A 20,645-nucleotide genomic window follows, 5' to 3' on the forward strand; every position below is an offset into this window, starting at 1 on the left:
AACTAATTATGGCAATTTTAGGATATAAAGTCCACCATCTCAGTTACATTCAGTTAGTGACTGGCTGATCAACATTTACTTTTTCCTGTAAAAATTGTTACAAGGAATTTGTGGGATTAATATATATACAGAAGGTATGTGAGGGCTTAACGTAAGTAGTTGAAAATCCGACTCCTATTCAAAATAGGATTATAAATGGATATCTGCTTTGTCATATTTGTATATGTCTAAATAGTCTCCTATCATTGATCTTTAAAAAGCAAACAAAAAAATCAACAGAATAAAAACCCTTACTTCTATACATTACTTCTTTCTTCTTTTATGGAAGATGGAATTTCTCCATTACCTGTGCCCAAACTGGTGAAGTATCTAAAATTAGTGATGAGTTTTAATAAGTGACTTCAAACTACTGTTGGATGTTGCTAGTCAGTTCAGCAACTGTCTGGCATAGTGGTTAAGAGCACAGATCCTAGGTCACATTGTCTGTTTTGATTTTGGATTCATCAGTTAATAGCTGTGATATCTAGGCAAATCACTCTGCTTATTCAGCTTCAGATGCCTCATCTTTCAAATGAGAGTAATAATATTACTTCATAGGATTTTTATAGATTAAGTGTAATAACACATGAAAAGTATTCTCTACAGCATGAGACTAATATTTCAGTATTTAAGAATTGCAAACAATTATTATAATTAATTATCCCATAGATAGTTAGCAATGCCTAAACAGAAATTTTCTCCATCCAAAAGGTGATCATAAATAGATAATTTTATGTACTCCATGTATATTCATTTAACAGGAATAATCTCAAACTCCTCCAGTTTTACCAAATAAATCAATCCCTGTATATTATTCATATCACCAACTTTTCTATTTTAATTCATATTATATTTTGTCATTGACACTAATTTTTCTGATATATACATGTATATATATATACACACATATTGTTTTAAGAGAAATGCTGTTTTTATCCTCCCTTGTTACTATAGATTTAATTTTATGGTTGTATTTAAACCCTGTAGTTTAAATGGATATATAAAATAAATCGGTGAACAATGGAGAAACAAGGCTAGCATTGATTGGTTGATTATTATGTGTGAGTCACTGCCTTAAGTCATTTGCCTACATAATTTCACATATTTCAAAATACTACTCTTGTTTTAATACACATACCCCATGCTACAGATGAAGAAAATGCCTTCTTGGTATTGGCAGAGGGCTTGTTGGGGGAGAAACTCTGCAGGATGTGGCAGGCTCCAAGGTATCCTCATTCTTTCCACTGCTGCCCCTGTAATAGAGCTCCCCTCATCTTTGGCCACAATCGTGAAGTCCGCCCTCCCCTTGGACAGCTGGTGCAGTTCGTTGAGTTGGGGGAGGTTAGTGGTAGGTCTTCTGTCTTTTGCATCACAGATTCGGGTGCAGTGAGTGAATTGGACAGAAATCCCACCTGCTGCATGAGCCTCAGATTTGGAGAATTCAGCCCCTGTGATTTCCCAAAATGGCAGCTTTCTTTGGGTCTGGGATGATGAAGTCAGGATAGTAGACCTTGTTGACTCTCAGCCAGTTGGGTATCTTACTGGGGTCCTTGCTGATCTTTACCATGCTCAGTTCCTCCTGCAGGCAGGCAAGCCTTGTGTCGTCATGGCGTCCTGCACACGTGGTGACTGTGCACCACTTCTGCCTGCCAGGGTGGTAGCAACCCTGTCAGCCGTGGTCCCTCCTTGTTCAAATAGTCCTTCTTCACTTTCAGCCAGTGTTGCTTCCCAGGCTCATATGTACCCCAGATGTCCTTCAGCACTAGCCCTTCCAACTCTTCTCAGAGCACACAGTTTATCATGTCAAACAAGTCTGAAGATTTTGTGACTTGTTTCATTTCTGAGAACATGATCTGGTTGGGAATTTCAACCATGTTATCATGAATAAACTGCTGCTCATGCAGAGGCCTATTAAGTTAACATCATTGAATTAGATATGATTTAAAAAAAAACAGGCAGACATTAAGCGTCTTGGAATGCATCTCTCTTGTGCACTCCAGAGTCCCAAAGAGGAGTGGTTTGCCTGTCTTGTTGTTGATCAGGAGGACCTCAGAGAAAAGAGCATGCTGTGGTCTCCTTGGAAAGTCTGAGGGATATAAACTTTAAAGAGGACTATCTTGTGAGGTTGGACAGGCTTGAGACTGTGGCTGAAGTAGCTGAAGTGGCCCCTGTCTTGTGTACCTAGACTCATTTCCTATCACACTTGATCTGAGAGAACATACCGTTGGGGCACTTCATTACATACTCAATGGATCTGTAGGCTTCGGCCAGTATGCGCTGCACCGGGGTCATTAGTGAGGTCTGGGTGCTCAGAGTTTATCTCTGGCCTAGCCTTGCTTCTTTTCAACTTCGTGCTTATTGCTAAGAACCCATTCTACCATGTCCTGTAGGTTGTCTGAGGCTTTGAGGGTTCCATAACCTTTGGGGTAGAAATCAACTAACACATGTTTGGCACCTGAGTTCATCTTCAGATCATGTTTGATCAACTTGATGATACATTTAAGGTCATTGGCTGTACCTGAAGACAATAGAGCTAGTTAGTGAGCTTGTTGGTGAGCTTGGAAAGCTGCAGGAGAACTTTATCTACCTCCTGGATGGTAAGGAGGATCTTGGCAGCTGGGGGAAAGTCTTGCTCTGCTCAAAGAGGACTCTAATTGTGTCTGAATTGAGTCACTCTAATTGTGACTCTAAGTCTCATGTCATGTTGTGCTGGTTTAAAAGGATGTATGCCCCCTAGAAAAGCCATGTTTTAAATCAAAATCCCATTTCATAAAGGTAGAATAATCCCTATTCATTGCTGTATGTTTGAAACTGTCAAAAATACAGGTTGTTAAACTGGATTAAGTGACAACATGTCTCCACCCATTTGGTTGGGACTTGATTGGTTTATTGGAGTCCTATAAAAGAGGAAACATTTTGGAGAATGGGAAATTCAGAGAGAGCTGAGAATGCTGTAGCACCAGGAAGCAGAGAGTCCGCCAGCCAGTGACCTTTGGAGATGAAGAAGGAAAACGCCTCCCAGGGAGCTTCATGAAACTGGAAGCCAGGAGAGAAAGCTAGCAGATGATGCTGTGTTCACCAAGTGCCCTTCATAGAGAAGCCTTGACTGTGTCTGTCATATGCCTTCTCATTTGAGAGAGAAACCCTGAACTTTATCGGCCCTCTTGAACCAAGGTATCTTTCTCTGAATGGATGCCTTAGATTGAACATTTCTATAGACTTCTTTTAATTGGGACATTTTCTCAGCCTTAGAACTGTAAACTAGCAACTCATTAAATTCCCCCTTTTAAAAGCCATTCTGTTTCTGGTATATTGCATTCCAGGAGCTAGCAAACTAGAACACATGTCGTCTATGTTGCAGTTAGAAATGTGGCTGAAAAATTTCAAAATCTGCTTTGTTTTTGTTCATGTGTTTGTTTTCTAAATGCTTTAAAATATAAAAAATTCTTAGTTTGTGGGCATATGAGAACAGGCTACTGACTGGATTTACCCACTGGTAATTATTTGCTTACTCCTGGTCTAGAATAAAAATAAAAATAATTGTTAAATTGTGGTCATATTTATTTTACCATATGGATTTCACTTTACTTTGAAGGTCACTATAAATTTATGCTAAACCAGCCTTAGAGATGTTGACAATGCTGTCTTTTTTATTATTCAGTGCTAGCATTCAAATGTTTAAATAAATTTTTAATAAATGAATATATTTTAAAATTCTGAACATCCCTATGAGAATATATTATGTTTCATTCTAGGGAGAAAGGTAATTTTTTTTTTAATTATTCCAATAGGAAGCTCAGAGTCTGATTGTCAGATAACTGCTGATTAGGTTTATGATTACATTTGTGTACTTATTTCCTTATTTATTTAGATATTCATCAAATATCCTTAGAGCAAATGTTGGGTATCAGACATTGTGCCAAGCACTAAATAAGGAACGGGTATAGGTTATAATGACTTATACCCTGTAAAAGCCATGTTTTCTTTCCTAATCCAATGTTATGAGGGGGGACCTATTGCCTAGGGTGGAAACTTTGATTGTATTGTTTCAATGGAACTGTGACACACCCAATTGTGGTTTGACCTTTTCATTAGATGGAGCTGCGACACCACTCATTCAAGGTGGGTTTTGACTAGATTAGTGCAGTGCTTTAAAAGGGGAAACATTTTGGAGGAATCTCAGAAGTTTGGAGAACATTTACTAAAGAGCCAACAGAGACACAGACATTTGGAGATGCTTGGCATGATGACAGAGAGAAATGAAGCTCAGACATGGATATTTGGAAATGAAGAGCCCAGCAAACATCACCATGTGTGTTCTCATGAGATGCTAAGCAAGCCAGAACCCAGAGTTGTGTCCCAGAGGAGCAAAGTGAAGGTCCACAGATGCATAGAGAGGAAATCACTAGCATTAGAAGCTGGAAGCAATGGAACTAGGAACAAGGACAAGCAGACATCAGCCACATGCTTTCCCATGTGACAGGCATCAGCCTTTTTTGAGTCAAGGTATCTGGCTCTGGATGCCTTAGTTTGGACATTTTTATGACCTCAGAACAGTAAACTTGTAACATAATAAATTTCCTTTTTAAAAGCCATTCCATTTCTGGTATATTTCATTCTGACAGCATTTAGCAAACTAATATACAACATCTGTACAGTTGTTAGTGCAATTCTTGGAAACTGGGAATACCAGAGAAAGGCATTGTTTTGATGTTGATCATGTTGAGCTTTAAGTGGCAGTGGGGCATCCAAGTGGGGAGGACTAGATGGCAACTGTATATTCAGGTCTGATCCTCAAACTTGAAATATGTGGAGGAGGTTGGAGATTGGGAATTAGTCAGTAGATGGATGGCTATTAAAGTAACAGAATTGTTAAACTATCCTGTGGGAAGAGAAGGCATCCTAGGAAAAAACCTTGAGAAATAGCAATGCTTCATTTTAGGATCGTATACAATTAGTATATGTACATTTTCAAACCTGTTTTACCCAAATATTATTTTATATTGGATTGTATATACTTTGGCAAGATGCCTTAGGTCTTAATTGACTTCATAAAAAGTAAACAAATGTTAAAATCTTTATATAGAGAGTGCTCAATCATGAGTTAGTTTTATGAACTGCGTGAAAGTAGTATTAATGCTGACTAAAGACCTAGGAAATATGTATAGGGGCATGCAGGGATATACCAAAATAAAATAATCATATAGATCAAAATAATGCTTGGTTATATTTTTACAGTCATCACAGCATTGGGTAACAATCAAAAAATAAATAATAGTCCAGGAATTTTACAAAAATCATGAATGGAGGTAAAAAAAAATGTCATTTTTTAATAAAGATTACTCCATAAAAATGGATATGAAAGGAGAAGCCAAAATGTGATCTCTGTGAAAAAGATGTCATGTTAAAGTAACCTTTTGTTCTATAGTCCACCATTTAAAATGAGGCTATACAAGCCAATTGTTGACAGATCCAATTCTAATGGAAAATACTGTTTATTAATTGACTATAGAACAAGCACTTATTTTGAATGTATACAAGTTTCTATGCATTTATAATCCATTAAAATTCCAACCTCTTTCCCCACCCAAAGTTGACAGCTTTAATTTTTCTTTTCCCCGATGTGTTTCACTGTGCATTATTGTTTACAAAATAATACAATTGTTTTCATAAATCAAATAACAGAGAAATTAATTGAAAAAGTTAATTTTTGTTTATTCTTCCTATTATAACCATCAAAGCTAACCATCACTACAAGTGTTATGTGAATATTTCTATAATGTTTTCTATGATTCCTCCACTAAACAGGATTCATATTTGTTTTATTTGCTTTGATTTTCCAATTAATAATTATATTTCTTTAATTTAACAGCTGGATAATACAGGCCACAAATCATCCATAATAGATGCAACTATACCCCATTGATGGGAATTTTTGTTCTGTTTTAAATAATCCAAACACTGACAACTCTTTTGAATATATTGTTTTATGTTTGATGTATTTATTTACAATAAGGGATCCCCAAAAGTTAACATGTTCAATAATATATGTTTAAATGTTTAAAGGCAATTAACAATACCTAATAATACTGCAAAAATACTCTAGCATAATCACTCATCAATGTATGAGTGATTGTTTCTACATGCTGTCACCAACATTAGGTATTAATTTACTTTAATATATTTGAATATTTTACTAATGACAATTAATTTACATGGAATTAGACAATATATGTCAAGTATCTTGATTTATCCATGGTTTAAAATATAATTGAAACAATAGGCCATAGTTTCAATTATGCTTATAAAGATATCTTTACAGGAAACATTGCTGAAAAAGGAATGCAGCAAACCATAAAGAATATTCAGAAGTGCATTAATATAAAATACTAGCCAAATGGGGTAAAAGTTCCATCTTGTTTATCTATACTTATTCTATCTTTTATAAAGAATAGAGAATCCTGGGCAGATGTTTTGCAAGGTCTGTCCTTTGAGTTCCCATGTAAATTGTAATGTCATTTACTATGGAATTAAACGATTAATTTTGATGTTAGATTAATACAATAAATATTTACATGTTTTTGTATAAAATTATGTGCCTATTAGACATTTTTAAAGAAAATGAAAGAATTTATAATCTTTGATTTATTTAACCCATTAACAATGATTGTGATAAGGTTATGATAATTGATCCAATCGATATACAAATTATATAGAAATACTAATGAAGGAAAATAATTTCTTTAGTTTTTATCATGAAATATTACAAAGAATAAAAGCAATAATTTTCAGACTATACTTCAACAAGTGGTTACAGAACAGATTTCAAAGTTTTTTGTGGGTTACTATTCCACTATTTCAGATTTCTCCTTCTAGCTGCTGCAAAACACTGGGGGCTAGAAGACATATTAATATTATGATTCAGCAGTCATGCTGATTTGTTGAATCCTATTTTCTCTCTTATAACTCTTCCTTCCCCTTTGATCCTTCTACCAATTTATGGGGATCTTTAGGCAATGCCCATTCTCACTTTCTCATGTTGAGAAAGAGGTTGATAGTGGAGTATAACTAGTTGAAAATCTTGGAGAGGCCAGTTCTCTTGGATTTCAGGATTTATTTGCTGTGGGGTTAGTTTCAATTTCTTTCCCTAATTTCCCCAGGTAAGCAATTAAGTCCTTGATTATTGTTCATTCTTTTTTTTATTAATTAAAGAATAAAAGGAAATTAACACAACATTTAGAAATCATTCCATTCTACATATGCAATCAGTAATTCTTAACATCATCACATAGATGCATGATCATCATTTCTTAGTACATTTGTATCGATTTAGGAAAAGAACTAGCAAAACAACAGAAAAAGATATAGAATGTTAATATAGAGAAAAAAAATAAAGATAATAATAGTAAAAAAAAAAAAGAAAAGGAAAAAGAAAAAAAGACAAACAAACAGACAGACAAAAAAGAAACCTATAGCTCAGATGCAGCTTCATTCAGTGTTTTAACATGGAATATGTCATTCTTGTTTTTAATGTAGCCATTTAGGGCAACACATTTCCTTCTCAGCACTGCCTTTGCCCCATCCCACAAGTTCTGATGTGCGGTATTCTCATTTTCATTTGTCTCCAGATATTTACCAATTTCTCTAGTAATTTCTTCATTGACCCACTGATTATTTAAGAGTGCATTATTCAATCTCGATATGTTTGTGAAAGCTATGATTCTTTGGTGATTATTAATCTCCAGCTTAAATCCATTGTGGTTAGAGAAAGTGCTGTAGATAATTTCAATATTATTCAATTTATAAAGACATATTTTGTCCCGGCATATGATCTATCCTAATAATGTTCCATATGCACTAGAAAAGAATGTATATCCTTGAATTTGAGGGTATAATGATCTATGTAAGTGTATTAAGTCTAATTCATCTATCATGTTGCTTAGGTTCTCTATTTCCTTGTTGATCAGCTGTCTGGTTATTCTGTTTATAGTGGAGAGTGGTATATTGACATCTCCCACTATTATTGTTGAAACAGCTACAGCTCCCTTCAGTTTTTCCAATGTTTGCTTCATGTACTTTGGATCTCCTTGATTGGGAACATAACATTTATGATTGTTATTTCCTCCTGGTGAATTTTCCCTTTGATAAACATGCAGTGTTCTTCTGTATCTCTTATAACACCTTTACATTTAAAGTCTGTTTTATTTAATATTAATATAGTTGTTCCTGCTTTCTTTTGGCTACAGCTTGCACAAAACTTTGTTTTCTTCATCGTTACACTTTCAAGCTCTCTTTTTTGTTGTAAATGACATATAGGAAGATTATATTTTTTAATCCATTCTGGCAAGCTGTATATTTTAATTGGTGAATTTAGTCCATTAACTTTCAAAGTTATTATTGTAAAAGCTTTTCTTGAATCTACCAACTTATCCTTTAGTTTTTATTTGTCATATCTATATATTCTTTTCCCACAATATGAAAAATAGGTCCTTTAATCATGTATAGATTATTGTAATGCCTGGAAGCATCCTAGAGTATATTAAGCAAATAATCAAAAAGTACTGGCAAAGTCCCCTGAAGGAGAGGAGAAAAACTATGGAACTATTAAACCTTACCATCAGGGGATCCCCTGATACTGTGTCAAACCTTAGGGACACCCAAATCAATAGGCCATACTCTTGATCATGAGGCTTACTCTTGTGAAGCTTATGTAGGTAGCAGAGCAGCTTAGACTACCTATAGACATGTCTAAGAGTTACTTCTGGAGGACCTCTTTAGTTATTCAGATGTGGTCTCACTTTTTCCAAGCCTAACTCTGCAAGTGAAATCATTGCCCTCCCCTCCTATGTGGGACACGACATCCAGGGGTGAAAGTCTCCATGGTGATGTGGGAGAGGACTCCCAGTGATGAATCCAAACCTGGAAACATGGGATGAACAATTACATCCTGACCAAAAGGGGGAAAAGAAGTATAATTAATAAAGTATCAGTGGCAGACAGAGTTCAAATAGAGTTGAGAGGCTACTCTGGAGGTTGCTCTTATGCAAAATTTAGGTAGATATTGCTATCGGTCACAACCTGCCAACCCCCCAACCAAGACCATTCCAACCAATCCTAACGAGAATGTAGGGCAATATATAAGATTCCACAAGGGTTCCAGGCACTAGAGTAACCTTCCAGATATCTAAAATCTCCAGATGGGTCCCTGATCCAGATAAGTTCTGAAACTTAGCCCAACCTCTCTCAAACATCAGATAGTTCCATCTCCCTACCCCATATTAGTGACGCACCCTTCCAATATCAAAAATTTAGAATTGCCATAGCCCAAACAACCCCAATGAGAGATATGGAAAGACCAAAGGTGATGGTGGAATTATACACAGAAGTTAGGACTTAACAAATGAATATTGAATCTGAATCATTAAATTGATATCTCTTTTAGTCTCCAGTATTTTACAGCAGCTAGAAGTAAAATCCTAAAATTGTGAAATTGTAACCCATGTAAAACTCTAAAATATGCTCTACAACTAATTGCGGTGTTGTTCTTTGAAATTTATTGTTTTTTCTATATATGTTATTATTCAAAAAAAAAAGGAGAAAAAGTAGATTGTGATGATATAAAAATGTTTAAGCCCTCTAGCTTCCCATATTTTGGAGCAGCTAGAAGGAACAATATGAGAGGATTATATGGTAGTCCAGGATAAACTCTGGGATCTATCCTATAACCATTTTTTGAAGAGTGCTTTGAAAACTACTGTTTTTTATTTCTTTGCTTTGCATATATGTTGTACTATACAAAATAAAAGTTAAAAAAATAAAAATAGAATAAATAACAATCATAAATATTTAGTAGTGAGACAAAATGTTCCAAAAAACATACAGCAACCATGGAGAAGTAGACATCTCTACCGTAATAATTGAAGATTTCAATTCATCAATGGATGGAAGGTCTAGACAGAGAATCATTGAGGAAACAGAGACTTTGAATAATATAATCAATGAACTAGACTCAGACATTTACAAGACATTATGCCCCACAACAGCAGGATACACATTTTTCTCAAGTTCTCATGGCTCATTCTCAAGGATAGACCATATGCTAGGTCACAAACCAAGGAACAATAAATTTTTAAAGAGTGAAATTATACATAGCACTTTCTTAGATCAAAATGGAAGGAAGTTGGAAATCAATAACAGTTAGAGGGCCATAAAATCTAGAAATATGTGGTGGCTAGACAACACACTGTTAAACAAACAGTGGGTCAAAGAAGAAATTACTAGAAAAATCAGTCAATATCTCAAGGCAAATAAAAATAAAAACAGAACATATCAAAATTTATGGGATGCAGCAAAGGCAATTGTGAGAAGGAAATTTATTGACTTTAATGCCTATATCAATAAATGAGGAAGTGCAAAAATAAGAGAATTAACTGTTAACCTGGAAGGACAAGAGAAAGGACAGCAAACTAACACCAAAGAAAACAAAATGAAAGAAATAACAAAAATGAGAGTAGAAATAAATGAAATTGAGTATATGAGAACAATTAACAAACTCAACTAAAGCAGAATTTGGTTACTTGAGAAAATCAATAAAATCAATGGACCCTTAAGTAGGCTTACAATAAAAAAAACAGAGGGGGAGAGAGAGACAGAGGATATAAATAATAAAATCAGAAAATAGAAGAGGAGACATAACAACTGACCCCACAGAAATAACAGGGGTAATGACAGGATACTATGAGCAATTATATGCTAATAAAATAGACAATGTAGATGAAATGGACAACTGTCTAGAAAGCCATGGACAACCAACATTGACTTGAGAAGAAATAGATGACCTCAACAAACAAATCACAAGAAAAGAGATCAAATCAGTTCTCAAAGGGCTTCCCAAAAAGAAAAAAAAACAGGACAAGATGGCTTCACATATGACTTCTACCAAGCACTCAAGAAAGAGTCAGTTTCAATCCTGCTCAAACTCTTCAAATAAATTGAAGCAGAGGGAAAGTTACCTAACCCATTCTATGAAGCCAACATCACCCTAATACCAAGGCAAAAAAAAAAAAAGATACTACAAGAAAAGAAAATTATCTATATTAATAAATATAAATACAAAAATCCTCAACAAAATACTTGCAAATTGAATCCAGCAACACATTAAAAGAATTATATACCATGACCAAGTGGAAAAGTATGCAAGGATGATTCAATACCAGAAAATCAATTAATGTAATACACCACATCTACAAGTCAAAGTGAAAAAACACATGATCATCTCAATTGATGCAGAAGCAGCATTTGACAAACCCAATATCCTTTCATGAGGAAAATGCTTCAAAGGAAAGGAATGGAAGGGATTTTCCTCAGTTTGATAGAGGTAATATATGAAAACCCACAGCTAATATCATCCTTAATGGGGGAAGACTGAAAGCTTTCCCTCTAAGATCAGGAACAAGACAAGGATGTGCACTGTCACCATTGTTATTCAACATTGTGCTGGAAGTTCTACTCAGAGCAGTTAGACAAGAAAAAGAAAAGGCATCCAAAGTGGAAGGGAAGAAGTAAAATTCTCACTCTTTGCAGATGGCATGATATAATATATCTAAAATTCTGAAAAATCTACAGCAAAGTTACTACAGCTTATAAATGAATACAGAAAAGTGGCAAGGAACAACTTCAACACCCAAAAATCGATTGTGTTTCTATACATTAGCAATGAACAATCTGAGGAAGAAATCAAGAAAAAAATTCCATTTACAGAAGTAACAAAAAGAATCAAATAATTAGGAATAAATTTAACTAAGGATATAAAAGACTTATACATATAAAACTACAGGAAATTGTTAAGATAAATCCTGGATGGCCTAAATAAATGGAAAGGCATACCATGTTCATGGATCAGAGGGCTAAATATAATTAAGATATCAATTATACCCAAATTGATTTATAGATTCAATATAATACCAATTAAAAATTCAAAATCTTACTTTGCAGAAATAGAAAAACCCATAACCAAATTTATTCAGAAAGGCACTGTTCTCTGTATAGCTAAAAATAACTTGGGGAAGAAAAGTGAAAGGGGTGGTATTACACTATTTGACTTTAAGGCATATTACTAATCTATAGTGGTCAAAACAGCATGGTAATGACATAAAGATAGATGTACTGACCAATGGAATAAAGTTGAGTGTTCAGAAATAGACTTTCTCACTTATGGACAACTGATTTTTGATAAGGTGGTCAAGCCAACCCAACCGGGACAGAACAGCCTCTTCAATACATGGTGTTTGGAGAACTGGATATCCATATGCAAAAGGATGAAAGACGATCCATACCTCATGCCCCATACAAAATTACCTCAAAATATATTGAAGACATAAGCATTAGAGTTAAGACCATAAAACTTTTACAATAAAATATAGGGAAATATCTTACAAATCTTGTGATAGAAGGTGGTTTCCTAGACCTTACACCCAAAGCATGACCAATGGAGAAAGAAATAGATGAACAGGATCTCCTCAAAATTAAACACTTTCGTGCATTAAATAATTCTGTCAGGAAAGTAAAAAGGTAGCCTGTACAATGGCAGACAATATTTGGAAGCCACATATCTGTTAAGGGTTTAATATTCAGAATATCTAAAGATTTCTACAATTCAACAACAAAAGACAAACACCCAATGGAAAAAAATGAACAGAAGAGGAAATACCAATGGCTAAAAGTTCATCTTCACTGGCTATTAGGGGAATGCAAATCAAGACTAAAATGAGATATCTCACACCCACTAGAATGGCCATCATATTAAGAAAAGAGAGAGAGACAAAATAGCAAGTGCTGGAGAGGATGTGCAGAAAGAGACATACTTATTGACTGTTGGTGGGAATTTAAAATGATGCAACCACTCTGGAAAGCAGTTTGATGGTTCCTCCAGAAATTAAGTATAGAGTTACCATATGATCCAGCAATCCCCTACCAGGTATATATTCATAGGAACTGAAGACAAGGACACAAATGAACATTTACATATCAACATTTATAGCAGCATTTTTATGATTGCCAGGAGACGGAAACATCCCAAATGTTCATCAATGGATGAGGGGCTAAATACAAGATGTGGTGCATATATATGATGAAATATTGCTCTACTTTGCTAGCTGCTGGAATGCAATATACCAGGAATAGAATGGCTTTTAAGAAGGAGGATTTAATAAGTTGCTAGTTTATACTTCTAAGGCTGAGAAAATGTCCCAATTAAAACAAGTCTATAAAAATGTCCAGACAAAGGCATCCAAGGAAAGATACCTTGGTTCAAGAAGGCCAATGAAGTCCAGGGTTTCTCTCTCAAGTGGAAGAGCACATGGCAAAAACAGTCAGAGTTTCTCTCTCATCTGGAAAGCCACATGGTGAACGTAGTCAGGGTTCCTCTCTCATCTGGAAGGGCACATGGTGAACATGGCATCATCTATTAGCTTTCTCTCCTGTCTTCCTATTTCATGAAGCTCCCCAGGAAGCATTTTCCTTCTTCATGTCCAAAGGTCGCTGGCTGGTGGACTCTACTTCTTATGGCTATGTCCTTCTGCTCTGCTCTCACTAACTCTATCTCCAAAATGTTTCTTTTTTATAGGAGTCTAGTAAACTAATCAAGACCCACCCAAGTGGGTGGAGACACGCCTCCACCTAATCCAGTTTAACAACTACTCTTCATCTCCAGGGAGATGATCTGATTACAGATTCAAACATACAATACTGAATGGGGATTAAAAGAAATGACTGTCTTTAAAAAATAGGATTTGGATTAAAACATGACTTTTCTAGGGTACATACATCATTTCAAACCAGCACAAAACTATGCAGCTATCAGATGATATAAAGTCATGAAGCATGTGAACAATTATGGATGAACTTTAAGGACATTATACTGAGTGAAAGTAAGGACAAATGCTGTATGGTCTCATTAATATGAACTAACATTAATGAGTGAACTTTGAGAGTTAAAGTTAGGAACACAGGTCATCAGGAGATAGCAATAAGATAGAGGCTTGGCATTTGGCTGGGAAAGAATTCAGAATGTGCAGTAGGGTTGATTATAAAAATTCAGAAATGGATAGTACAATATTATCTGATAGTAGCACTGTAATATAAGGACAATGAATGAAGCTGGATATGAGTTTGGTTGAGGTAGAAGGTCTGGGGTCACATATGATACTGGAAGGAAAGCTAGAAGATAAAGACTGAGATGATATACTTAAGAATGCGTAGAATGGACAATGGTGGCAATTAAATATACAAATATAAAAACACCTTTGCTTGAGGGAGCGCAAATGAATATCAAAATTGCAAGGTGTTGTTGATAATGGGTTGGTATACAGGAAGAAATACAATCAATGCAAGCTGGGGTCCACAGTCAACAGTAACATTGCAATATGCTTCCACTGAACGTAACAAAGGCATTATTCCAAAACTAAATGTCAAGTAGCAGGGGATATGGGGGAGGATTATGGATTCTTTGTGGAAGAAAAGGAAATATCTTCATATAGATATGGCAGTGAAGGCATGTCTACATACTTAGGTTGGATTGTGGTGTTTGCAAATAAAATTGTTTAAAAATGAACAGAGAGAAACAAGTGCTAATGAAAATGTGGAGAAACAAGTGTACCTATTCACTGTTGGTAGGGAAGCTAAGCAGTGCAAGCCATCTGGAGGGCAGTGTGGTGGTTCCACTGGAGGCTAGGGTGAGGTTACCATATGGTCCTGAAACCCCATTATTTAGCACATACTTGGAGGAAATGAGAGTGGGTACAGGAATGGACATTTACACACTGGTGTCTATGGAGGCAGTTTCCATAATTGGAAATGGATGGAGGTGGCCTAAAGATACAAGGATTGAGCAATGGAAGGGGGAATGGTGGTGTATACATTCAACGGACTATTTAGCAGCTGCAAGAAGGAATGAAGCTATGAGGCATGCAATTGATAAATGAGACTTGAAGATAGTATGTTGAACCAAGTGTCAGAAACAAAAAGACAAATATTATCATGCCTCACTCACATGGACTAACTATAATATACAAACTTGGAGAACTGAAGTCAAGAGCATGGATTATCAGCTTTGGGCCTATTGTAAAGAGTCCCAGATTATAAATTCTTACAATAATCATATATATTCAGGAGTTGTAATTGGTATTCTAAATTCTGAGATACTAAGCTGTTTGTATATAAGCTGGTCATTCCCTGAAACTGTGGGTATTTATGTGACACTTGAGACTCAGAGTAAGAATGCTAAAGCTATAAAAATCAGCATCACCCCATACAGCAACTGCTTAAAAAATTGCATTAGTGATCAGATTTTGACTAGAAATGTGATTGAAGGTGATCTGGATATGACTAAGGTAAATCAGAAAGCAGGGTAAATGCTGATATTATCTACATTTTAAAATTTCAAATTCTGTGTTGAAGACTAAAGGAAGAGATGTTTATTTGGTGCAAAATTTCTATTTGGGGTAGCATATTTTCTATTTAACTTTATGGTCAGTTTATTCAAACATGATAATTGCATGGAATCTGAACAGGATGTGAGAACTTGTTGGATTGTATAGGTTTGTGTGATGCCCCAATACATTCCAGTGTAATTTGGGCTGAGGATAAAAAAGTATTTGCAAAGTCCCCTTGGGTTACAGGGGAAAAAGGAGGAAATATTAAACTTTCCCATCTGATATTCTCACAAGCAGTGGGGACAACTAATTCCATAGACTGAGCCCTCAATCTTGGTGTTCACCCCTATGAAACCTATTCCTACAAAGGATAGACTGAGCCCAATTCAAATTATGCCAAAGTGTCACTCCCAGAGAACCTCTTTTGTTGCTCAGATGTGGCCTCTCTTTTTAAGGCAACTTGGTAAGTGAACACACTGCCCTACCCACTACATGGTACATAACTCCCTGGGGTGCAAATCTCCCTGACAACATGGGAGACTTCCTGGATAATTAAGGACACAGTATCATGGGATTGAGAAAGACTTCTTGACCAAAGTGGGAAGAGAAAAATGAGACAAAATAATTTTTAGTGGCTGAGAGATCTCATAGTTGAGAGGTTATTCTGGAGGCTATTCTTATACATTATATAGATATCTCTTCACAGTTTATTTTATATTTGGAATTTCTAGAGGGAAGCACCTAAAACTGTTGAGCTATATTCCAGTAACCTTTAATTTTGAAAAAAAAAAAACTGTATAACTATTTAGCTTTTACAATGTGGCTGTGTGATTGTGAAAACTTTGGTCTGATGCTCTTTTTAGCCAGGGTATGGATAGATGTATAAAAAAAAAAGTATTAAAATGAAAAAATAATAAGAGGGGAAAGGATTTAAAAATTGAGTAGATTTAAATACTAGTGGTCAATGAGAAGGAGGGGTAAGGTGTTTGGGTTGTATGAGGTTTTCTTTTTATTTCTTTTTCTACAGTGATGCAAGTGTTCTAAAAAAAAACCATCGTGATGAATACACTGCCACTGATTGTATACTTTGGATGGATGCCACACATTATGCATGTGAAGATATCTCAATAAAAATACTTTTTTAAAATTAACATAGCATAAAAACCTTAGTGAATGAAGCTGCAGTGTTCGTTTTTACAAGAAGTTAGTTATTTTAATGTTTTTGTTTTGAATTTTCTGGACATTTTAGCCAAACATTAGCACACAGAGATTCATACTCAGGACATATACTATTACATTATTTCTCACTTCCTCTGTCCTGAAGCACAACTTGTCATGACCCAACAGTGGAAATAAATGCATTCTATGAATTAGGGAATTTCAGTGTCTTCATCTCACTTCGTTAGGACAGAAAAGCAAATAGATATTCCTCTTTCATGGCGGCCTTTTACTATCTCTGTACCACTTTTTCCTTTTTCTTCACTGAAAATAGCAGCAATTCCTCTTTCTATCTTACAAATATCATACCAGCAAAGATGACCCTCTCAAATTATCCCTGCATAGTGAGTCTTCTTATTATCCTTTCCATATAACAGACAATGGTCTTTCATTTGTCAGAATAGTGGTTCTGACAGAGCAAAATATGATTTGGAGGATATGGAACAAAAGTGAGAATCTCTGGCTTCTAGACTTGGCTTCTTTTATAAAATTTATCATGAATTTGTTTCCTCAAGGAAAACAAAACAAAAACTAGTTCACTGAGCTTGTACGTATGATTTACTTCCTTCAGGAAGTAAAAGATAATTACAATTTTGGAGAATATGACTTATTCCCTGGAAACTATAACAGCAATACAGAAAAGATTTTTGAAGTGAATTTTGAAGATAAATACAAACTCATATGCTGCTTATGTTTCCTTTACAGACTGTAGGGCAGAGACCTTGTCTTTTTCATAGTATATTCTTAACTAAGTCTAACATAGTGGCTTACATACTGTAATTGCCCAATATATATTTGCAAAATTAAATTGAAAATTGTATCACTTAAATTGGTCTTCTTGACACATTCTGTCATTGGGGAGAGTTTAATAAATTAAACATAATCTTGAATATAAATGTTAGAAATGGTATTTTAAACATAAACTAAATCAGAGCTATCCAGATACGTTTTTTAGAATTGTTAACTACACTGCAAACTCTTAAAAGCAATATCATATGATTTTTATGAAATACCATGTTGATCATCTGAAAACACTTGATCAGAAATACCCTGATTAGGGTATCCAAAGGAGTTCACAAAATGAGTTCACAGAATGATTGAACAGTTGTTACAATGTTACCAAGCCACATAGAGGAATAAAATCCTTAAAAGAAATGTTTAAAACACTTAGAATCTTAGTGCATCTTATGCTTTTAATTTGGGGTACTCAGAGTTCAAGCTGTGCTCCACAACCTCCTCAAAGCATAAGTGAATATTCAGACATAAATTGAAGATAAAAAACAGTACTAATGTAGCAAGATATGGTTCCATTTAAATCTATTTTGATTTTTCCTTATTGAGCTGATTTCCCCCCTCTCCTTAAAAAGGTTCTTGTTGCTTTTCATGTGTAGAAAACAAAGGTTGTTTCTAGATATTTAGCCCCTTTCACCATCCTAATGCCATTTTTCTGATAGAGATGAGGAGGTCAAATGAGAGGCACATTGAAGTACTTGGTGTTTGAGGTATATTTGTCCTCACGCTATCTTCTAAACATCCTAAGTAGCTAGATTTATTAAGTACCAGTCACTACATTGAGCATTTTACCTGCATGATATTATCTAATCCATACAATGACCCTGGGCTTTAGAAACATAGTTCCACTATAAACAGAAGGAAACAGAAACTCATAAAGTGATGCAGCTTTTCAAAGCCACAGGTGGTGGCTGGCAACACTGTAATTCTAATCCAGGTCAGCCTCACTACAGAGTCTGAGCTTTTAATTGTTAGACCAACCTGCCTCTCATTCTGCATCAAATTCTTGCACCTTATTAGCATCAAAAATGGCTATCTTTTATTAGCTAAATTGTAGGATTGTAGAAGAATCATGTATAAGTTAGAAGGTTCCCATATTCTACTGTATAATCAACACTTTGCATGGGTATGTTTGTTACAATTGATATGAAGCATATTTTTGATAATTGTACTATTAACTATATTCCATGGTTTAACACAGTTCACAGTTTATGTAGTACAGATACATGGATTTTTGTTTTTCTATTGTAGTAACATATATAAAAGAGAAAATTTTCCCTTTTAATCATATTGAAATATATAATTCAGTATTCAATATCCATTGAATAATTCAGTGCTGTTTATTACATTTGCAATGCTCCGCTGCCATCACCCCCATCTATCACCAATTGTTTTCATTGTTCTGATTATAAACTCTGCACATTTTAAGCCATATTCCTTATTTTCTACTCCAAACCTATATTAGAAATTCTGACTCTATGAGCTTGCTTATTCTAATTATTTCATATCAGGAAAATTAAACAATATTTGGTTTTTTGTGTCTGGTTTATTTCACTCAACATGATTCCGTCAAGATTCTTCCATGTTTTCTCACATGCACAGGAACTTCATCCCTTTCTATAGCTGAATTATATCTCATTCTGTGTACCTACCACATTTAACACTTGGATTAATGCACACTTGGATTACATCCATCATTTTGCAGTTGTGAATAATACCACTATGAATATTGGTGTGAAAATATCTGTTAGAGCTCCCACTTCCAATTCATTGGGGTAAATACTGAGAGGTGGAATTGCTGAGTCTTATGGAAATTCTATAGTTAACTTTCTGAGGAACTTCCTAATAGCCTTCCAGCTACACCATTTTACCTTCCCACCAACAATGAATAAGTGTGCCTATTTCTCCACATCCTATCCAACATTTGTACTTTTCTGTTTTTTTTTAATACTAGCCATTTCAGAGGGGGAAGAAATGGTACCTTGTGGTTTTGATTTGCATTTCTCTGAGGAATAATGATGTTGAGCACGTTTTCATGTGCATTTTGGCCATTATATAACGTCTTTGGGGAAGTGTCTACTTAATTTTTTGCCCATTTAAAATTAGATTGTTTGATTTCTTATTGTTGAGTTGTATGATTTATAAATCCTTATCAGGCATGTCATTTCTAAATATTTTCACACATTTAGTAGGTTGCCATTTTACTTTTATGATAAAGTCCTTACAGGCATAAAAGTTTTTAATTTTGATAATGTCCTAGTTGCATATATATATTTTTTCTATTGTTGTTTGTGCTTTGGGTATAAAGTTTCAGAAAGCATTACCTAGAGAATTGCAGAGGCAGAGTAAGATAGGTCAAGTTCACCCCTACTCCAAGGAACAGCTAGAAAAGATACGGGAAGGTGAATAAGACAGAGATTCTGGTGTGTAAATGACCAGAATGGGAGGGTCTTCTACTACATCACATAGAGAGACCCTGGTTGCAACAGTTGAAGAATTGAAATGCAAAGAACTGGACACCATATAGCTAGTGCAAACAGCCTAATAAGCCCCTTTCCAAAAGGAAACCTGGAGCCCTAGGGACTGCAAAGAAGGGGAGACCAGGACTAGGAATGTTCTACCTCTGTGTCCACCAGGCAACAGCGTGCTCCTGTGCTCCATGGTCTGACTGAGCTGTACCACATACCCACAGCTTCCAAACCAAACCTCTACAACCTCACAACCTTAACCCCATGCTCACAAGCACCAGTGTTGCATCCCCAACCTGTGCCTATACCTGTGCTCCAATGCATCATTGCACTGTTGTGCCTCACCCTACACCCTGCATCCTGCTCCTACACCCTGCATCCTGCTCCATATCCATCTTGCAAATACAAAGCTTTAGACTACTGAAGGAAATCAACTTCCAAAGCAAACCTATCAAGATATTTACATGCCACAAAGACAACAGAAGATTACTAAGGATATCAAGATACAGACAGATACAGCATAGCCTAATGACCCAATTAAAACACTGAAGAAGATCTAGACTTTGGAACAGCTAATCAAAGATGTTAATATAACTGTACTAAATAAAATAAATAGGAAGGCTAATGACATAAAGGAGATCAAGAAGGCACTAGAGGAGCAAAAGAGGGATTTGAAAGAATAAATAGGAAAATAGCA

The 20,645-nt window shown here is 35.3% G+C and overlaps 1 pseudogene; it reads right to left on the bottom strand.

The window, feature by feature from the left end:
• Nucleotides 1-242: 242 nt before the first annotated feature.
• Nucleotides 243-20,645, bottom strand: part of LOC143683311 (DNA ligase 3 pseudogene) — a 35,662-nt pseudogene continuing 15,259 nt past the window's right edge.

Source organism: Tamandua tetradactyla, chromosome 5, assembly GCF_023851605.1.
Source record: "Tamandua tetradactyla isolate mTamTet1 chromosome 5, mTamTet1.pri, whole genome shotgun sequence".
In the NCBI taxonomy this organism is placed as follows: Eukaryota; Metazoa; Chordata; class Mammalia; order Pilosa; family Myrmecophagidae; genus Tamandua; species Tamandua tetradactyla.